General features: G+C 39.3%; 1 protein-coding gene across 2 annotated transcripts in view; it reads right to left on the bottom strand.

Moving 5' to 3' along the window:
• Nucleotides 1-22,290, bottom strand: part of OGFRL1 (opioid growth factor receptor like 1) — a 69,387-nt gene that overhangs the window by 25,644 nt on the left and 21,453 nt on the right. Inside the window, exon 8 of one of the 2 annotated variants that reach the window (XR_003211833.2) lies at nt 5,911-5,994. The exons of the other annotated variant lie outside the window; for it this stretch is intronic. The gene's annotated coding sequence lies outside the window, so the exon portion shown is untranslated. The remainder of the gene's footprint in view (nt 1-5,910; nt 5,995-22,290) is intronic. 2 annotated transcript variants of the gene reach the window in all.

Raw genomic sequence — 22,290 nt, 5'->3', positions numbered from 1 at the left:
ACTACACTGTCAAATCCAATTCTTTGTAGTTAGCACTGAGAGGTAGCCTGCCTTAATCCTGAAATTCCTGAAGAAAATAAGCATCTCAGAAGGAAACCTGAACTTATTAAAACCAGCTTCCAATCAAAATGTCCAGTAGCGATGGAGCTTCCTGATTCATTTCATGCAATACATGTTACTCAGCAGTTTCAAGGATGTATTTTCCAGACTATGGTAAGATCTAACCCTCATTAGAGAAAAAAAAAAACGAATAGAATGCAATTCATACAATATTAATAACTTGCTCTACTTTACAGCTTCGTAATAAAGTTATTTATGCTGCCAGAGGCATCTCGTGACATTAGCAGTGGAAAGATAGCAGTAGACGGGCGGGCCAGGCCTGTGCCTTTTACAAATGGCAGAAAAGCAGCACCTCCTTGCAAAGCTGCAGAGCGGGACTGTGGCCAAAGGAAATAACCCCGGGACAAAATCTCTTTACTACACACAGAAGGAGAGAGAGTCTAAATCAATCTCTGTCCTACCTTTTGGAATAAACGAATAGCAAAAAATTATAATTTAGATTAACATAGCCTGGGCAAAGATCACCTGGTTGCCACACCACAAGTCTCTTCCCTGGATGAAAAATATTTCCTCCCAGATTTAAATTATACATTGCACGTAGCTCCTCTTATGCCAGCACCAGTTAGGTTCTCAGCCAGGCTAGCCCCCCACACATAGATGTACTTTTTAATCTTTGATTATGCGCTGGTTTATATTCTATTATTTTATTTTGTATTATTTGTTCTGTATTATGTTTCCTATATTCAATTCTAAGCACCAGAAAGCAACCATCACATCTTATCCAGGGCCTCTGTAGCTCCCATAGCACCTGACACAGTAGTAAATTGAAGACCAATGCTGAATTGTAAATAAAGAAATATGATGCCAAAGTGTTGTCTGATAAATGGTTATAATATGGTCATTTCTTATGATTAGATCTAGGATGTGCAAACAGAAGAAAGTGAAGGCATAAATAATTCAAAATAGATCATTGGAAAGTCATTTAGATGTTACTTGGAAATGCATGAAGGCTCGCCACAATTTTCTTGCCATTTATAGACTGGCCAACGAATGGTGAGTTGTGTGCTGCACTAAGAGAAATGATGGGCTGGGCAAGGAAAATATTTGTCCTATTTTGTCGGCCCAACATTCATCCCCTGCTTTCTTCCAGCATCCTAATATCCTCCTAGGTAATTATCTCCCTTATTATGTGCAACCCTGTTGGGAAAGTGAATCGAGGTATCACTGGAGGCTCCTTCAACTAATTTCCTTGTGAAAGTTGCCTGGTGTAGCTAAGGGCTGGTACGTCAGTTACATTCAGCCAATCAGCCCCTCTTTTCAAGGGCCTTGAATTTCAGGCCATGTTATACAAACGCAGAAAAGAAAAAGAACATTTCAAGGCTGGCACATTCGTGGGCGTTCTTCAGAATCTGCTTCTGAGAACTTACACATTGCACATAGTGTACTTCTTAGGTCCCATAAGTCCCGAACAGGGGTCTTGTGATCTACCCATAGTTTCTAAGGAATTCACTTTCCAAAGAACTTAATAATTGAGTTATTTTCCAACACACTCTAAAAACTATCTTAGGCCAATGCTTCCCTGAGAAATGTAGAAATAGCAAACCAGGACACAGACATTGTATGCCACAGGGGTAGAGTTAGAGCTAGAGTGCTGTGAGTTAGCATAGAGGCCAGAGAAGAGATGGAAAGTGAGCAGAGACTGTTATTATTCATTAGTTAGAGATAAGAGGGAGGAAAGATGGTTGACTCACAGAGTGGAAAAAAAAAATGGATAGGAATCATAGGAAAAGCAGATATGCCATGAAGGTACACAACTCTGAAACCTCTGGGTTGGCCTGGCTTCCAGTGGTGGTCCAATTCCCAACCCTGTTTCCCAGGAGAGTCCCCTGTATATTTCCCTGGAATTTCATCACTTTAATAAGACCCTCTAACTCATCCAGAGCTTTCAAAAGGAAAGTACAGTGGTTAAGGCATGAGCTTTAGCGTCTGACTTCCTACATGAAAACCTAGTTCCATTCAGTTTTCCCTCCCTTCCCCATTGTCCTCCGCACTATTCCTTACGTTCTACATATGAGTGAAACCATATGATGGAATTGTCTTTCTCTGCTGAGGGAGAGAAACCATGAGATTCCAGGAAACAAACTGAAGGTTAGAGAAGGGACGGGGTGGGAGGACGGAGTAGCCTGGTGATGAGTATTAAGGAGGGCACGTGTCGTGATGAGCACTGGGTGTTATACACAACTAAAGAATCATTGAACACTACATTAAAAACTAATGATGTACTATATGTTGGCTAACTGAACGTAATAAAAATTAAAAAAAAAAAAAAGAAAACCTAGTTCCGGCACTTATTATTTAAATTTCCCTAACTGTAAATTAAGGCACATAACAGCTACCTTATAGGGTTTTGATGAGGTTTCAGTAAGATAATCCAAGTATGATGCTCAGCCTACTGACATTCAGATATATCAGATTACTCACATCTTCAAATTCTCCCGACCTCCCACCTCCCAGATAGCCCACGTTGCTGGGAGAGCTAGGTCCTCCCCGCTGGATGCCCCAGGCAACTGTACCAAACTTCCTGAGCGGTCACTGAAGGTCCCTCATGATGCAACCTGCAAGGGAGAGGGAGTCAGACCCCCAGGAACAAACTGATCAATGGGATGAGAGGGAGCCGGGCAGATCCCCTCCTCCTTCCCACATCCCTGGACAGCTCTAAAGCACAGTTTCTCCATGGGACCTGTCTGGAGAAGTCTCTAGAAGACATGCTGTGTCTTGTCACAGGTCCCACGAAGCAGCAGCCAAGGTGGGAATACATCACATCCCATGATTCATCTTTCTTTGCAGTTTCCCGTCTTCCCCACCCTGGCTTCCCTGGGTGTGCCTCTCCCAAATCGACTTCAGATTTTAACATTCCTGCTTGCTTCAATCTCTACTTTCTAGAAAACCCAGTCTAAGATAACTATTATTCACATTATTATTATTCTTGAACTAGCTTGATCAGGACTCTATTACCTGAAACCACAGGATCCAGAATAAAACAATGAGGCAGAGTACATTCTGGATACTAAGAAATAGGTGAACTGCTCTACCACTCAGGGCTGAGACCTAAAGATTTTTTTTTTTTAAGTTTGAAGGTAATTCTGAAGAATAAAATTAAATAATTCTTAAAACAGTTCACAAATAATATGCAAAGAGATGTTTTTTGGTAAAATATAGATTTTTTTTCATATATATAAATATTTGAGTGAAAATCTTAGGGAAATAAATATTTAATCAGAGAAATATAACACTTATTCATTCTTTATTCTCTCCTTGAGGAAACTTTCTTAGGCCATTTACCTATTTCTTCCCCACACCATGATATTCAAAGTCATTCTCTTGAAAAGAAACATTTGAAGGATGATGGTTTACATAGAACATGATGTTATGAAGAGTATATAGTAATACTTTAATATAATAGTTGATATGAAAGATCATTTATAAATTATATGTTGTAGATCTGTTTTAAAATACGAAAATTCATCTTAAGCCTGAAAAAAAGATGTTGACAACGATAGCTGTTGGCTAGTAACTAAAAGGTAATCTTAGAGTGGTGACTAGGGTATGGACCTTGAATTCAGTTAGAATGGGCTCACATTCCTGCTCACTACTTTCTAATTGCATGTCCAGGGCCAAATTACCCTACAGTCCTAAGGTTTAATTTTCCTCTCTTTTATGATAGATACAAGAATAATACAGGATAGGTACACATTAGATATAGAGAGATATAAGATAGGATAAACAAATACAGGGATCATATAGGATAGATGGCATAATAGAACTATCTCAAAGGGCCATTGTGAGGAATAATTGAGGTCTTATCTCAATAAATATTACTGTTACTCACCTACTTGCTCGTCCTTGATTTCACTCTTTCATATCTTTCCCTCGTCTCCTCCACCCAATGCATCACGGTTCCTATCAGCTCTCCCTCCAAAACGTATCCTTCACCCACTCTCTTCTCCTCTACCTCCATTGATAACATCAAAGCCACCATCATCCCCTGCCTATAATATACAAATAACGTCCTAATTATTCCACTCTTCTTCCCATAAAATCCATTATCTACCCCACAACCAAGTGATCTTTTATAGCACAATTTGCATTATGTCACTCCCTACTTAAACTCTCCAAAGGCTTTGAACTGCACTTTCCATTGCGCTTAAAAACTGGCGCTTATTACCATCACCTACAAGTTCTCATGACCTTGCTTTTGCCTGCCTTCCTATCTCCTCTGCTGATCTTCATCCCTGGTTCATGTCACTGAACTCTTGCACAGACACTGAACTCGAGCACATACATTAGCAGTGGAAAGATAGCAGTAGATGGGCGGGCCAGGCCTGTGCCTTTTACAAATGGCAGAAAAGCAGCACCTCCCCGCAAAATACATCAAATCCATTCCTGCCCCAGGATCTTCATGTCTGCTCTTCCCTCTGCTGGAACGCTCTTCTACAGGTCTTTGCATGGCTCACCCCTTCTTATCATTTGGGTTTTTTTTTAAATGCTACCTTCTCAGACTTAACCACCTTTTCTTTTGTAGACCCCACACCATCATGCTTTATTCCTCTTTGCTGTATTATTTCCTCAAATGACTTAATTGCTACACACACAGTCAAGGAATCAGATTCTCTGGCTAAGAGAATAAGGCTAGTGGGAAATCTTCATTAGTTCTCTAAGTAATTGAAATAACTTTCCAACCCAAGCCTGAGTGATCTAAAAAAGTCCATGAAAGTCCCTGAAGGAAAGAAAAAAAAGCTAGTCATCTGCCTGGAAACACTAAGCCTCCCCACCAGACACCACCCGTGCCATCCACAGCCACCACCTGCTGTAGTGAACGCTGGTTCCCACTGGTGCAAACTCCAACATGGTCCAGATCCTGCCAAAATAATTAACTTACACCAAAGAAGTGGACTCAATATCAAACAAAGGGATTTTAAAAGTTAAACCACAAGTTAAAAAGTGCATAGCTGCTGACACTAAGTGGGTAAACTGCTTTGAAATTGGTGTTGAATTGGCATTGGGTTCATAATGGGGCTTGATTATTTCCACATGGTATTTAACAGGCACATAAAATCTCACTAATATGAAAGAAATGTATTTTAAATGCTGGTTGACAGGGAGAAGAATACTTTAAATCACTAAAAAATGCAAAAAGGAATTTTATGGCAACTGAAGTATATTATCTCAGAATATTGATTAAAAACTCTTCAAATAAGGGAGACTAGCTTAAATGACTACTTGATATTAATATGCATCCAGCTGATTAGGATGGAGCCTTTTTTGTTTGTATAAAAACTATTTTAGACTTTTAAATAAGCTTGAATTACGTTTGAAACCTTCCAGCAATACATTTACCAGAGATTTCCAAGACTCCTTGACTAGACATCATTTGTTGTCTGGATTAATCTCTAACATCTGAACCCTTCTGCCTTTGCATTGTGGCTAGCCCATCCTGCTCTGTCCTGTTGGAGTTGGGGACAGAAACATGAACAAGTACCAAGTACTCAGCATAGTTTGATTGCTAACATCTTAGCCTTGGGAGTCAGATCCTCAGGATTCAGATCCTGGTTGGGCCCCTTAATAGCTGTGTGACACTGAGCAAATTACTAAATCTTTCTGTGACTTTGTTTTCTCCTCTGTGAAATACTACCTACTTCGAAGGTTGAGAACCAAAACAGACAAACAAAACAACAACAAAAAAAGAAAGAGCCCCATCAACAGGGTCAGCCAACTAAAAAAAAAAAAAAAGAAAGAAAGAAAAGAAAAAAATTCACCTAAATTTTGCATTGATGTTCAATCTCCACACACCTCAAGCCTCCTTCCAGGCCACTGGCTCGAGTAATGTGTACCAGCTTCTTCCCTCTCTCCAATGAGCTCTGCTTTGAACAGCGCCTGGCACAAAGCAGACAATAAATGTTGAGTGACACTAGCTCTCATCTAGATTCCTTAAAAGCAAACTTATTTCCACAAACCACATGGGGGCCCCAAGACACACCAGGACTAGCATCCAGTCTAAGATTTCAGGTACAGGTGAGCAACAGCATTCAGACTATAGGAGACATACTGTCCTGCTAAATGTGTGCCTGTCTGCTTGGACCACATAGTTACAGCCATTAGCAATAAAAATAGCTCCACTTACTGATTCTACTGTGGGAAGGCACTGTGCTTGTCACTTATAATATGATCTCATTTAATCTTTGCTTTCATCTTTGCATTACTGTGGGAGAAACAAAAATGTCAAGACAACCTCTGATGTTGATTATCTTTAGGAGAAGATAATTTCATTTCCCAAGTTTCTCAACTAAATTGGGTTTTTCAGTTCTTTGTGTCAGGATTTGATAGATACAAAATGATTCATTATTCAATTCTGTGCCTACTCAATAGTTTTATGAGAGAACTACAATCTTACAAAAAAGCCAGGATGTAAAGTGTGCCCAAATTTCACTTTTTATTGAAGTTTGAGAAACATAACTAAAAGTGCACACAAACTAACTGTACTGCTTGTCATGTTTCCACAAACATGTGGAAGAAAGTGGTGGAAGAATTACAGCACACAATGCACTGCAGGACTTCTGAAGACAGTTCTCTCTCTAACATCCCACTGTCATGGCAACCGCCCCACTTCCTCAGGACTCCCCTTTCTGTTCTCCTCTCTGCCTTATACCCCCCTTCCTTTCTTTTATCCTTTGTGTTGACTTCTGGGCTCTCCCCACCCCGTTCCTCATCCTGGACAGTACTTCTCAAGTCCGAGACAGACTCTCTAGCCAAAGAACTGGTCCTTCCTCCCTAGAAGTGGGAGGAACAGCAATTCATAAACGTTATAACTTAATATTTCCCCTTCATACTTGTGTGGTGGGTGATTTTGAGTATTAGGGTGTGTACCATACTCTTAGTTTTCACCCGTCTCCTGTTCCAAGCTAGTAGCGAGGCCCTAGTGATTCCTTGCCATGAACATCTTGGCCTTGGAAAGCCAAACCACCTGTAGCCACGGGCCTTTTCACTCTTGCAGACTCCTAAGTCCTCAAAAGAGATGGTGCTGGGAGTCGTGGAAGAGAACAGGAGAAGAATAGTGCCCTTGAGAATCATCCATGCTGAGAGAAGTGATTCCTTCTCATGAAACCAGAAGAGGATGAGCAATCTGAGGCTCTGCGAGGGGCAGCAACCTGTGCTGCGCTCTGCGGCAATTCCAGAAGGAGGGGAGTGCCATGGCTGGTCTATACATGAGGCCTTTGTGCTGACGGGAAAACGCACCCCTCTGGGCAGATGTAAGCCAAAAGGAACCCAGCTTTCGAACAAATGGTGTCTTTGTCCAGAGTACAATGAATCAGCCCCCTACCAGGGCACAGGGCCTGGGGAGCAGAGTGCAGCCTGGTTCTAAGCCCCTCTACCCCCTTAATCTTGTCCTTTGTCCAGGGCACAAAGTGCACCACCATGCACAGTGTCCCTGCAAAAATGTAGCAAGACCTCAACAACATGGCTCCGTGGTGTGCCTAGACTGGAGAAGGGGTTGGCAGCCTTGGGCTCACCACAGAACAGAGAGCCATGAAACTCCAAAGAAGCATACCTTTTAAATTTTCGCTTCGATATGTCAGCTGGGACCGTGATGGCCTAGCAAGTAGATGCCCTTTTCCTCACCCCACACCCTGTGAACCTCCCAGATGCTATGATCCTAAGAGAATCACTGATTGAGATTGGGTTTCCTGGAAGTCTGGTGAGGTTGGACTCAGTCTGTTTAATCTCATTTAAAGGCAATAAGAACTGAGCTGTTTCTTATACACTTGAGTTTATTGTCTATACCTGTCACACCTAAATTACAGTTTCTTTAAAAAATAAACCTACTTTTGATTAGTGAAACTATAAAATCCAACTTGGAGAATGACAGTGAAATTACTCTTGTGTAGGTCTAAATAAGTAGATTTTTATTTAGTCCATGTGAATATTAGAATACAATCTTAAATATGAATGTAATCCCAGACAATTTTATATGACATGGTACCTAACAAGAGGCTGGAATGTTTATCATATGTAAAACATGGGGAGTTCAAGATTATAATGAGTAAAGGTCTGACATTTCCAAGTATTCACATGGGTTTGTTTGTTTTTTTTTCAAGATTTCATTTATCCATTTTACAGGAGAGAGACACAGCGAGAGAGGGAACACAAGCAGGGGGAGTGGGAGAGGGAGAAGCAGGCTTCCCACGGAGCAGGGAGCCCGATGCGAGGCTCGATTCCAGGATCCTGGGATCATGACCTTAGCCGAAGGCAGACGCTTAACGACTGAGCCACCCGCCACCCAGGCGCCCCTTCACATGGGTTTTTAAGCAGATTACTTTTCAATATTTTCCCTTTGTTCTATCGCTTTTTAGATTGCTTTTTTTACTGAGGGGAGATGATCCATGAGAGACTATGGACTCTGAAAAACAAACTGAGGGTTCTAGAGGGGAAGGGGTGGGGGGAATGGGTTAGCCTGGTGATGGGTATTGAAGAGGGCACGTACTGCATGGAGCACTGGGTGTTATATGCAAACAATGAATCATGGAACACTACATCAAAAACTAATGATGTAATGTATGGTGATTAACATAACATAAAAATAATTAAAAAAATAGATTGCTTTTTTTTAAACCTGAGAACCAGAAATATCTGAAATGCTACAGATGTCATATTAACACATACTCTGAACTGTTTGCAAGTGTCTGCAATTAAAATGTTTATTTTCGAACACACAGTGCTTATTTGTGTTCATGACACCAAACAATGGTACTTGAATAACATATAGCCTGATTTTGAGACAGCCAAATTAATAATGATTGAAATTTAAAATTAACTTTATAAGTTATTGTGAGGTATTATAATCATAGTCAGAAACATTAAAAGACACGTAAGAAAAATTAAGCTAATGTTTTTCTCATTTAACCTAAAATAAGTACAATTTTCTAAAAGCTTTTGCTTGTGAATAAAATTCTAGATGACAAAATAAATAGGAGTGAATAAAATCATAATAGATTGTAAGAGTGGCAAAAATCTGATACCTCAATTATGCTGTAGATTTTTAGGTATCTTTCCTTTGAAGAGTTCAAAGAACTTGAAAAGGGATTATCTTAACAGATTCCATTTTCAGAATGATAAAAAAGCAAATATGACTCTCCCCAATGCATAAAGAAGGAAAGTGGAGCACAAAATTTTAATAGATTCTTCAGGACCACAGTCATCCATTAAATTATTCATATACATGGATACTTTAATGCCTCCATGTTTTTCTTTTATCATAGGATTCTTTTTCCTCATTTGCTCTTCTTCAAAATTCTATTTGTACTCTAAGTCCTAACTGAAATATTACCTCTTCCATCAAACCCTCCATGATCCTCAGGCAGAAATAACTGACCACGCCTGCTGTTATTCACCAGATCCATTTGCTTTAATTACTGAAACTTACCCTTTCAGATTTTGAAGAGGTTTCTTAAATTATGCCTAAATACAAACCAAGAAGGAATCAAAAATGTACCAGAATTGTTAGCCATGATTATGCGTGGGAGTTGTACTGTCTATAACTTTTTAACTTTATATTTTCAAATTTTCTCTAAATGTCATGTAATTTATAATTGGAAAAAGCAAAACAAAACAGAATGAATGGGTCAAAAAGACATAGGAAGTTTTTTGAACTGTCGCTTTAATTTGCAGCTAGGAAAAAGCAATGCTCCAAGACTAGCTGTAGATACAGAAGAGACATCTAAGGAGAGGAAAGAGAACTTTGAGTAGAGGAGAGACCAAAAAGCTCCCCCTGACACAAAATGTTACCTCCTTCACATGTTATATCTAGATGTGACTCTGTTCCCCAGGCAGCTTGGCAGACCACAGAAGACCCTGGGAATACCTGTGTTGGTTTCGAGAAAGTATAAGACAATATGCCAAATAGACAGATGTCTACTGGGAAAACCAGTCTTTCTTCCTTAATAAAATGGATAGAGAGGAAAAAGCCTTCTTGGGAGAAGAAGTAAGACATAGTGAGGAATCCATCTAAAATGGCTAGTGCCCAACTAAAGTTTCCTGCTTTCAAATGGGAAATCGAGTCCGGAGAAGACCAACAATGCCTGCTTATGTGTCCTGGTTAGGAGGGAAAGCCAAAGTGTTGACCAGAGAGGCCCAAGAACACAGCAGCTTCAAGAAAATGAAGTGTATTTCTCCCTCATAACTGGGGTGAGCAGCCTGGGCTGGTGGGCAGCTACATAGACTCTGTTAGGCCCCTCTTCATCTACATAGTCTCTTCACCAAAGGGCAAGAGTTAGGAAACTGCAGGCCTGTGAGCCAAATCAACCGATTAACTGTTTTTATAGATAACATTTTATTGGAAACAACCATGCCCATTTGTTTATGTGTCATCTTTGGATGATTTTGTGCTGTAAGGCAAAGACTGTCTAGTCACAAAACTGAAAATAGATACTATTTGGCCCTTCACAGAAAAAGTGTGTCCACCTGTGCTCTGGGGTATTGACCTTACTGCATGGTGGAAGCTGGATCATGGGAATATTTAAGTTCCTAACTTGTGAAAGAAAAGGAACACACACCCATGTTATAAGGCCCTCACCTGGGAGCAGGACATGTCGTTTCTCTCGCATTCTACTGCAAGAACCCAGGTACAACTCCTCAAGAGTGGGAAGGAGGCTGGGAAGTGGGTCTCTGGCTGAGCAACCATGTGTCCACCTACAATTTTATCCCAATGAAACAAAGAGGATGAATTTTGGAGGACAGCCAACAGTCTCCACTACGTGGTGTGTCTGTTTTGCCCCAGTGCCTCAACTTCGATCACATAAAGTAGCATATATCCACCTGTGTGCATGTCAAAGGCAAATGATCACATTTTTATCCACACAGAAATGGATTTTTGCTACAACCAAGCCAACATACATTCTAGTATTGCTTGTCAGAGCATTGAGGTACAATTTGGTGCAAGGTATAAGAGCTATAGTGAATGTCAAGCCAAACCAAAGAAAACTTGTGTTTTCCTTAGAACATGCAATGACATAAGCAAGCTGGCCAAGATGGTATATGATTCTTCTCCAACAGCATCATGGTGTTAAAGGGTGGCCTATGAAGTGTGCCATGACAAAGGCAGGTGCAAGCTAGTGCCATCGAATACCATATGATTTCACTCATATGTGAAATTTAAGAAACAAAACAAATGAACAAACAAAGAGACAAACAAAAACCAGACTCTTACATACAAGAGAACGAACTCAAGGCTGCTCGAGGGGAGGTGGGCAGGGGATGGATGAAATAAAGGGGATTGAGTACACTTATCCTGATGAGCACTGAGAAATGTGTAGAATTGGGGGTTTTTTGAAGATTTTATTTATTTATTTGAGACAGAGAGAGAGTGAGAGAAAGCACAAGGTGGGGGACAGAGGAAGAAGCAGACTCCCGACTGAACAGGGAGCCAGAAGTGGGGCCCGATCCTAGGACCCTGGGATCATGACCTGAGCCAAAGGCAGACACTTAACTGACTGAGCCACCCAGGTGCTCCATTGTATAGAATTGTTGAATCATTATATTGCACACTTGAAATTAATATAACACTCTAAGTTAATTATACTTCAAGAAAAAAATAATAAAGAGAAAAAGGTACCATCCAAAATTCTGTTTTGTGAAAGCATTCCTCAAACACAAAAATGTTTGAGACCCATTCATAAAGTACTGACCACATACAAAATATGTTATAAGCCTCCAATCAGGTTCCATTTAAAAAGAAAAAGAAAGTGCATATGAAAAGATCTAAGGAATAGTCACAATTTCTATAGGGGACTTTACAGTCCATTTGCTCTACTACCATATGAGATTAGAAATAGAAAAGGCATCTAAGCTAATATTTCTGCTAGGATGATTCCCTGCAGCAAATTTTACTACCTTCTTGGATTCAATTTTAAATGTCTAGAGCAATGTGCTCTCCTCATCCTTCTCCTGGAGGAAATTCAAAGTCCTGTGGGAAATTTTCCCAACACTAGCAGTGTGAAAAAAGTAATAGAGTGGGAATAGGGAGGGAGATAGAAATTCTGGTTCTCACTCTTCTGCTTTTCAACCACAAGAACTTGCATGATTCACTCTTTATATTCATTCAATTAGTGTATTTTTTCCTACTAGATTCAAAGCCACTACTGTGGGAAAGACAAAGATGTCGGAGACTGAGCTCCAGCCTTCTGAGTTTATGAACTAATATAGGAGCAAGCGCAAGAAAAAGGAAGAATGCTTAAGTTGGTAGAATCACATCAGGCGTGAGTGATGGTAAAGAGGGGTCATGCAAACTGGTTTCAAAGACTGGTGAGATCCAGAAAGGCAAAGTTGGAGGGGGAAGTATCACAAGTGGAAAGAAGGTATAAGCCAAGGGTAGAGGTAAGAATAGAGGTACTCAAGGAATGACTGGTGGTCAATGTTAGTTAGAACATGTGTCACTCACAGGGGAATAGTGGGAGATTAATTAGGAGAGATAATAAGGATACAGACTGGGAAAACTAGTGAGTCTGATGCTATTTAGTAAGCAAAATGAAGGGTTGTCCGAAGGCAGGTGATTTAATCAAGGAAAGACTTCTAGAAGTCACATGGTAATTTGTAGAATGGATTGGGGGTAGGGAGACTAGTTAGAAACTAGTTAGAAAGTAGGACAGCAAGACAAATGTGGAAGAGATTTCCAATAAGGAATGAATTCGAGGAATTATTTTCCCTGTTTTTAACATGATCCAGATGCTTATATTAAAGTTGCCACAATCAAAATATGAGAAGCAGGAGATATCACACTTGAGTTGACAGACAGAACAAAGAATACTTGAAATTGAAATGACAGAAAAATAACAGAGTAGAAATGCATTTGAATTTCAACTGCTTAATTTGATGTTTATGAAGACTTTGAACTATATTGTAAGCTAAGAAAGGCAGTAAGCCTGAAACTCTGGGAAGGGTGTAGGAACCGGTTCCTCTTATGAAGAATATAAAAGCATAAAAAGAGAATGACTATCCTCCTAGATTCTTCACACTTACTCCAAGTGAGATGGACTTCATAAGCTCTACTTTTCCTGATTTTGAGATTTTATTTATTATTTATTTGTTTGTTTATGCATTTAACTTTATCAAATTATATTTTGTATATAATAAAATGCAGCTCTTTTAAGTGTATAATTTGGTGGGCTTCGACAATGTATGCATCTGTATACATCATCATAATTAAGATATAGAATAATTCTCTCACCACCCTCCCCCCAGGCTCCCCCGTAATTCTTCAGTTAACACCAACCCCTCCTCAGGCAACTGCTGATCTAACTTCTATCACTGTGGATTTTGCCTGTTCTAGAGCTTCATATATACACAATCATAGAGCATACACAATTGTACACATTCTTTTGTGTCTGCATTCTTTGCTCAGGATGTTTTTTATATTCATCAGTGCTGCTGCATGTAAGTAGCCTGTTCCTTTTTTGTTGCTGGATAAGGTGCACGAATATTTCACAAATTGTTTATCCATTCATTGGTAAATAGGTGTTTGGGTTGTTTCTAGGCTGGGACTATTATGAATAAAGCTTTTATGAACATTAGCGTGACAGTCTTTTTGTGGACATAGGTTTTTATTTCTCTTGAATTAAATGCCTAAGCCTGAATCATATGTAAGTATATGTTTAATTTTATAGGAAACTGGGAATCTGTTTTCCAACGTATTTACAGTATTTTACACTCCTAACAGCAGTGTATGAAAGTTCTAGTTACTCCACATTCTTTCCAACACTTGATACTGTCAATCTTTTTAAATTCTAACATTCTAGTGGGTTTGTAATAGTATCTTAATTGTGACTTTAATTTACTCTTCCTTAATGATTAATAATATTTTCATGTCCTCACTGGCCATTGTGTGTGTGTGTATACATATAGATTTATATATATATTTTGGTGACGATTCTGTCCAAGTCTTTTGCCCCCTTTTTAATTGTCATTTGTCTTAGTTTTGAGTTGTCAGAGTCCCTTATGTAGTCCAGCTGTAAGACCATTTTCAGATATATGTATTACAGATATTTTCTTCTAATCTGTGGCTTACCTTTTCAGTTTCTTAGTGGTATCTTTGGAAGAGCAGGATTTTTTAACTTTAATAAAGTCCAATTTATTTGTTTTTATAGATAGGGTTATGTTCTATCCACAAAATCTTTGCCTCCCCTCAAGTTTTGAAAAATGTCTATGTTTTCTTTTGAAGTTTTATGTGGTTAGATTCTACTCTAATTCTATGATATGCTTTGGGTATATTTTTGTGTAGTGTGAGTAGGAGTCGAGGCTCATTTTTTTTCTGTTTAAATATCGAGATGTCCCAGCACTATCCATTGACCCTTCTTCATCAAGTTACCTTGTCACCTTTGTCAAAAATCAATTGACTTTCTATAAGTGTTGGTCTGAACTCTTTATTCCATTTCATTGATCTATTTGTTTATCCTTCTTTAAATTTTTTTTGAGTTATAACCTGATATTTTAATGAAATATGTTCCATTTATTTATGTTATTCCTTTTTTTAACATTTTTTATTTTGTTATGTTAATCACCATATATTACATCATTAGTTTCTGATGTAGTGTTCCATGATTCATTGTTTGCGTGTAACACCCAGTGCTCCATGCAGTACGTGCCCTCTTTAATACCCATCACCAGGCTAACCCATCCCCCCACCCCCTCCCCTCTAGAACCCTCAGTTTGTTTCTCAGAGTCCATAGTCTCTCATGGTTCTTCTCCCCCTCCAATTCCCCCCCTTCATTTTTCCTTCCTACTTTCTTTTTTTTTTTTAACATATAATGTATTATTTGTTTCAGAGGTACAGGTCTGTGATTCAACAGTCTTACACAATCCACAGCACTCACCATAGCACATACCCTCCCCAATGTCTACCACCCAGCCACCCCATCCCTCCCACCCCCCACCACTCCAGCAACCCTCAGTTTGTTTCCTGAGATTAAGAATTCCTCATATCAGGGTGCCTGGATGGCTAGTTGGTTAAGTGACTGCCTTCGGCTAAGGTCATGATCCTGGAGTCCTGGGATCGAGTCCCACATCGGGGTCCCTGCTCAGCAGGGAGTCTGCTTCTCCCTCTGACCCTGTTCCCTCTTGTGCTTTCTATCTCTCATTCTCTCTCTCTCAAATAAATAAATAAAATCTTTCAAAAAAAAAGAATTCCTCATATCAGTGAGGTCATATATACATGTCTTTCTCTGATTGACTTATTTCACTCAGCATAATACCCTCCAGTTCCATCCACGTCATTGCAAATGGCAAGAGTTCATTCCTTTTGATGGCTGCATAATATTCCATTGTGTATATATACCACATCTTCTTTATCCATTCATCTGTCGATGGACATCTTGGCTCTTTCCATAGTTTGGCTATTGTGGACATGGCTGCTATAAACATCAGGGTGCACGTACCCCTTCGGATCCCTACATTTCTATCTTTGGGGTAAATGCAATTGCTGGGTCGTATGGTAGCTCTATTTTCAACTTTTTGAGGAAACTCCCTACTCTTCTCCAGAGTGGCTGCACCAGCTTGCATTCCCACCAACAGTGTAGGAGGGTTCCCTTTTCTCCACATCCCCGCCAACATCTGTCGTTTCCTGACTTGTTAATTTTAGCCATTCTGACTGGTGTGAACACGATTTTATTTATTTATTTGACGGAGAGAGAGAGAGAGAGCACACAAGCAGGGGGGGAGCAGAAGGCAGAGGGAGAGAGCGAAGCAGGCTCCCCACTGAGTAGGGAGCCCAATGTGGGGCTCGATCCCAGGACCCTGGGATCATGACGAGCGAAGGCTTAACCAACTGAGCCACCCAGGCACCCCCTATTTATTTATTCTTTTTTTTTTAAGATTTTATTTATTTATTCATGAGAGACAGAGGAGGGGAGAGAGAGAGAGAGAAGCAGAGGGAGAAGCAGGCTCCCAAGGAGCAGGGAGCCCGATGTGGGACTCGATCCCAGGACCCTGGGACCATGACCTGAGCCGAAGGCAGACGCCCAACCATCTGAGCCACCCAGGCGCCCTATTTGTTTATTCTTATACCACGGCCACACTATCTTGATTATGTAGCTCTCAGGTAAGTCTTGAATTAAAAAAAAAAAAAAGGAAGTCCTTCAAATTTATTTTTCTTTTTAAGAATTATTTTGGCAACTCTAGGTCCTTTACGTTTCCATATAACTATTAGAATCAGTTTGGCAATTTTTACAAAGGAGTCCTGGGACTTCTATTGAGCTTGCTTTGAATCTAGAACAATTTGGGGAGAATTGACATCTTAACAATGTGAGTTTTCTAGTTCTAGAATATGGTATCTTTCTTTTTTTTTTTTGTCTTTCTCTTAACAATCTTTTGTAGTTTTCAATGTACAGATTGTGCACACGTTTTGTTACATTTATCCCTAAGTATTTCAGACAGTCTGTTGTAAAAGTTGACTGCAGAGAGTAATCTCACCCATTATTTATTTATTAGTTTAATTCTCAGAATAACAATTTCTTCAAATTGATGGTAGTAAAGGAGGGGTGGTAATGGGGGAAGGGTAATTCCCAATTGGAAGCATTTCCAGTTATGAGAGAATTCCCTGTCATATTAGAAAAAAAAAATCTCTTCATGAAACCTCACTCCACCCCAACTGCAGGAATGTCAATAAATACATATACAAGAGGGAATGTAGACATGGACAAGTCTCCCTGGTGTCCATTATGAAGCTACTTACCAAGATAATTAGGTGTTTAAAGTTGAAAGCAGCTCTTTTGCAGATTTCCCAGTCTACAGATCTATGTATAGTTACCACTCAAAAATTATCTGATTTATCACATTAATGAGCACTTCGAAAATTTTTTCCTAGGGCTGGATATTTTCTTTAGCAGAATTCCCATACTTTAGTTTGAATCAGCATTTGTGCAATTACAGAGCACTTGTATGAGGCCTAAAGATTAAGAGTGGAGAGAAATGTTTATCAGCAGAGTTTTACCCTGATGGACAAAATTCTCTTGAAAACACTTATGGGAAATCTAAGTCCAGCACTGATCTTTTTGCTTTCCACACAAAAATAGTGATGATAAAGAGGAAACTAACTTTCTGAACCATTAAATATTATGTTATTTTTCTTGCCAAGTTCCCTGATGGGTATTTTATAGATTTTCCTTAATTTAAGAAGTAGATTATTCAATATTCCTGAAATAATTACATTATAAATATAATAATAACATTAGCTTATGCAGTGCTTCTTCCATTTGTAATATCATTTTTTTTCTCATAACCATCAAGTTAGATAAAGAAGGATTAGGTGTTATTACATAATCAGGAAACAGACTCTCAGGAAAAATCAAAGACCGATCTAAAATATGATATAGAGATCTGGCTCTGTGTCTTTCCATTCTTCCTGTTCTTCCTTTCCTCCTTCCTCCTCTCTTTTAAATTTTGGGCTTTAAAAGAAACACTCAGAAACTACAAGTATTCAAGAAACAGCAACAACAGTAACAGCATATTAACTACTTGGGGTCAGGAATAAACACTGTAGTTCTCTAACTTCAGACATCTCCAGGTGAGTGATATTGTTCCCATTTTACAGAGAAAGAAATTGGAGCTCAGAAAGTGTTTGTAGCCTTTTCCAAGGCGACATGGCCAAGCTGAAAAGATGGGGTTCAAATCACAGAACCAAATCTCTCTCTATCACAGATGCCTCCAAACTGAAATAACTATTATTTAACTAATTCAAACCAAAGAGTGAATTAAAAGGTAGACTTTAGCATATCATTTTAACAGAAGACCTTTCAGCCTGTATCTATTCAGGAAACTACATAGAAATTTGCACTTACAGGAAGGGCAACCTTGCATTATGGAAAGAGCATGGAGCTGGGGGTGCTGGGAGACCTGGGTTAGAGCTAACTTAAACAGCAAATCCATCACAGAATCCAAGGGAACCCTTTAAACCTATTTCTTTATGAGCAAATGCAGGTGTTGGACTTCCTATTTTCTAGTTCCAACTCTAGATTCTACTAAAAAAAAGAAAGTACTCTGTGTTTATTATTAAAGGGGTTATTTTCTTTTCTCTTGTGCTTTCTGCATAAATAACCTTCTCTTTAATCAATTCATATCAGAGTCTGTAAAAACATCCATAGATATATCAGGAAGCTGGAAGGCACCAGGCTTCCTGGTCTCACACTCTCCCCGGGGACTTATGTGGACGGAAGCTTCTGGGTGAACCTTTTCTGGCAGCCACTTCTACCATGGCATGGACCAGTGGAATTGAGATGGTCACAGAAGACCCATTTGGCTGCTCTTTGTGGGAACTTCAAGACTGAAGGCTATCAGCTCCACCATGAGCACCATCAGATTGAAGTCCAAATAGCCAGCTGAGACCAGCTGAACTTTAGCAGTTACCCACCCAGGAGCCGGCTGGCCTAGTCACTCTATAGTTATCCCCAGAGAGCATCCAGATGACACCCCAACGATCTTTTCTCCTGTTCTCTTCTGCTGCCACAATATTTAGTATACCTCATCAATGCCTCCAAATTCCATATTGGGCAAGAAAAAAAAGAAGGGTATAAAACCTGAATGACTAGCAATTTACCAAAAGAAACAGGGTCATTCTGGTTCTTATTCAAATTTTCAATAGTCCAGATATTTAACCAAAAGGAGAACTATAAACATGAAGTGATAGAAATCGTTCCATTGGCAAGTTTAAGATGTTCCCACCAAACATCAGGGTGGGACTCATGAGGTTGGACTCAGATGAGCTATTAAGAAATAGGTGCTACATTTTCTTTACATGGCTGAGTTTGGTGTGAGTGACTTTGTGACCTCACTATACTTTTATAATTTGAGTTCATTACAATCAGCTAAAAAAGGGCAAACAGAATGAAGAGTCGCCCTCTTCACAAAGTCAAGTTTAGCTCAAGTTTTTCTGAGTATACAACACACTCAAGCCTTGCTTAGGATTGCTCATCAAGAGTGCTCATGAAGGGAGCCTGAGTGGCTCAGTTGGTTAAGAGACTGCCTTCGGCTCAGGTCATGATCCTGGAGTCCCGGGATCGAGTCCCACATTGGGGTCCCTGCTCAGCAGGGAGTCTGCTTCTCCCTCTGACCCTCTTCCCTCTTGTGCTCTCTATCTCTCATTCTCTCTCTCTCTCAAATAAATAAATAAAATTTTAAAAAAAAAGAGTGCTCATGAAGTTTAAAAGAATTTGGATGACCATTTACTTCCATCCATGAAAACTTCCACAGGGTTTCCATTTAATGAAATCTTAAGATAAGTGAGTTTTTCATTTCAATTTGGTTGTCAACATGTAGGAAAAAGAAAAGCCCACATCAAAGAAGGAATATAATCAGAAAATCAAACAGTAAGGGAAAAAGTCATTTCTTCAAGTGTGGCCTTTACTGTCAATCTGAATTTTGGTCTAAAGTGTAAAACCAGAGGGAAAAAAGTCAGCTCTGCTGTGAACTGCTAAGGGAATTGCTTTTATTCTGCCAACGCTCCAGATGCTTTTCGTACAGAGGGACTTCATCTCATGCTCACACTTGTTTATTTCCATGCATATAACTCTCAGCCAGGTATGGAAACGGGGACTTTGTGGATCCACTGACTATAATTTTGATACTTCATCTTACCTAAAATTTCAAGCCAAGCAGGAAAACTAGGATCCTGTAATTTTCTTTCCTTTTTTAACCTCGAATTTGAATTAATGACATTTGTTACTAAGTGACCCAAGAAACCAGGAAGAGACTATGATCTAGGTTTGTCAAAGCATTAAATACTTATGAAATGTTTCAACGTAAATCTTTGTACTTGTCATAACAATAACTCATTCTGAAGGCTCTTTGTTTTGAGGAAAACATTTTATTTCAGAAATGGATCCAGAAATAGCTGTCCCTAAACTTACACACTTTGTTTCAATTTATAACTGCTAAACATCTTTTTAAGTCAGTCATTGTTTATTGAGTGTTTATTATGCGCTGAGTCCCGTGTTAGGCACCCAAGATCTTGTGAAGGCTGCATTCTCTCTGAAGGCAGAGGGAAGACTGGGAGTTGTTTGCAATAGATAAAGGCCTATGGGGACAGTGGGGATGCACATGAGGGAGTGGAGTGGAGACAAATTTGAGAAATAGAATTAACAGAATTTGTTGTCCAACTGGATGTGGTGACAAATGAAAATTCTGAGGTAGCTCCCCGGTTTCCAGTTTGGAGATAAAGTGAAGCCATTCAACGAGATCAGAAATGTCAGGGTGACAACCGAACGGATACCTCCCCGTTACCCCAGAGATGAGATCTAAAGGAGCTACTCTGCACAGAAAGTCACGTGGTCAGAGATGACTGCTTTCAAAGTTCATTTTCAGAGCCCCAGTGGGTTTCTCTTCCACATGGAAATGTTTGAACCTGCTTCAGAGCCTGCCAAACTTGATCAATGGCCAGTGGTAAATACACTCAGCAGCGAGAAAAACTCTTCTGTGGAGAGGACTCCAGTCCTCGATTAATACTGTGGCACAGGTCAACCCACTGTCTAGACTGATGCTTCTGAAACCATTCTAATTAGCAAAGGGTTCTCGAGAGTTAAAAGGGGCCACCCGTTGCAAACACACTGAATAGAGAGCCAGGAGGCTTAGGTCCTACCCCAAGCTCTTGCATCTGCAGCATTTGAGGGAGGAAAGTCATGTCACCTCCTCATTATCTAGAAGATTAGGATCCACACTCACTGCCAACTATAGAAGTCTGTAATTCCCCTTCCCATATATGGACATTGAAACAGAAAAATGAGGGGAAACCGGTCGAAATGAGTGCCAGAGAAAACAAAACTGTTCAACTTCTCTTTACACCACGAGTATTTATTTCATATCTTATTTATAGTATGTGGGTGGCATTCTGAAAGGACAAATGGTTGAACAGGACAATGACCCAAGACCTAGGGTGACCCCATTTTAATTTCACAGTATGAAGACACCTACAATTTAGAAGTTTTAAAGATGAATATTTATTTAGCACAAGATTATTCATCCTCCTAGTTCTAATTATAAGTAAACAATAACAAGTAGGCCACAATGTTCATAGAATTAACTACATACACATTTTTAAATAGTGTTAACTATTAAGTGGCCTTCCACTAAGACATGAAGTAAATATCTATTTGGAGGGTTTGAAATCAAAATTTTCTGCTTTTGATAAAAATCAATACTGATAGTGTCTTAAAATAAACTAGATTATCTCCTGATCCTGATCAAAAGGTTTCAGTTCTGCCTCAAACTCCAGTTTATTCTTGGCAAAAAAGGGAAATCAACTCAAAAAAATACTAAGGGAGTAAAAAAGGGCTCTTTTGTACATTCATTATATTCCCAGTGAGGGAAATTTTCTATACTGTTGATATCAGTATATCTAACATAAAATCATCAATTCCATACCTGGTAGCTTTTTTAGTAAAAACGACACTAAAACTATAAGATACCTGTTTCTATCTGTAAATCTGGAAAAACATAGATTAGAGTAGATTGATTTCCATTGAGATAAATTCTCCATGATGTCTGTCATGACCAAACATCTCATTTTCTTCTAGAATACTAGCAGCCACTGCAAAGGAGTATCTTGAATATGTCCCTCATGTTTAACCTACACTTGAATCCTTTCAAGAAACTCACAAAATAGATATTATTACCAATGAGAGACCAAAGACCCTGAGAATTTACATGACTTGTCCAAAGCCACACAGCCAACTATAAGTGATGGTTTTGCCATGTGGATCCAAGTCTCTGGCCTGAAAGTCAGCTCTGCTCCATTAAACAAAATACCTTTTTGCCCTCACTTTTTACTCCTTCAGGGCTTTTTCTTGAACTTCTCTTTCTGACAAGAGTCAAATCATCCATTCAAAGATCTCAGACAAGCTCAGCTTTCTGAGGTAAGCTGTCAGATCTCATTTGGTTCACATCATCTACCACTTCTTTGTTTATTCTTCTTCCTCTAAAATCTTCCTTTTCCAAAGCTGAGAGTTGAGAAAACAGGCTATTTCAATCACAACAAAAATGTTATATACCATTTGAAAAGAAAATATTTATATATTCACTGGTAGTGTTAAGTATACACCAAGGTTATAAAAATAGTAGAATGGTAACTAGTATTAGCAAAATTACTTAATAAACCCAGTTTTCCTGAGTAGTTAAGTCAAATCCATGCTGGCTCTCTAA

The sequence above is a fragment of the Callorhinus ursinus genome, unplaced genomic scaffold (genome assembly GCF_003265705.2).
Source record: "Callorhinus ursinus isolate GAN/ISIS: 27379988/994484 unplaced genomic scaffold, GSC_fseal_2.0 scaffold22, whole genome shotgun sequence".
Lineage (NCBI taxonomy): Eukaryota > Metazoa > Chordata > Mammalia > Carnivora > Otariidae > Callorhinus > Callorhinus ursinus.
The sequence above is the reverse complement of the archived record's forward strand: the minus strand, read 5'-3'. Positions and strand labels throughout refer to the sequence as shown.